We start from the raw sequence: 649 nt of genomic DNA on the forward strand, positions 1-649 counted from the left end.
GAAAGAAATCTATATAGTATATATTGAAAATATAAGATTTAAAAAAATAGCCCTGAAATGAAATTATGAGGCAAGGATTCTCTAATTAAATCATTGAGTTTGTTTTCTGTTGACCATTTACTGCTGGATGTGCAGTCTACTCTTAAGAACAGTTTGTTTACCCAGTGAGACTCCTTTGGATGAAACTAAATTTGCACTTGAAAGTGGTTATCACATAGAGATTGTTTCTGAATTAGAGAAAAGGGTTATGTGTCCACTTCTTCTTTCAGCTCGAGTACTCCATCTAATGAGACACATGTAGGCCTGTGCATGCTACCTCGGTCCCTGTGACTTCATATGTGCACAGATTGTGATGATTTAGAGGACCTTGTTGTCTTGCTTTCCTCATTCATCTCTGATTCATTCTCTCCCAGATTCCTTTGTACAAGGCTACTTGAGTTCATAGGGCAAGGATTTTTAGGAGGCATCCCATTTAGGGCTGACTGCTCTGAGGTCTCTGTGCTGTCACTCTCTGCAGAATGTCTGGCATTTGGTCTCTGCATTTGGTCCCATTTACTACAGGAGGAAATGTCCCTAATGATGATCGAACAAGACAGTGGTCTATGAGAGTAGCAGGTTATCATTAAGAGCCATATTATTTTTAAGTTTT

The sequence above is a fragment of the Microtus ochrogaster genome, chromosome 22 (assembly GCF_000317375.1).
Source record: "Microtus ochrogaster isolate Prairie Vole_2 chromosome 22, MicOch1.0, whole genome shotgun sequence".
NCBI lineage: Eukaryota > Metazoa > Chordata > Mammalia > Rodentia > Cricetidae > Microtus > Microtus ochrogaster.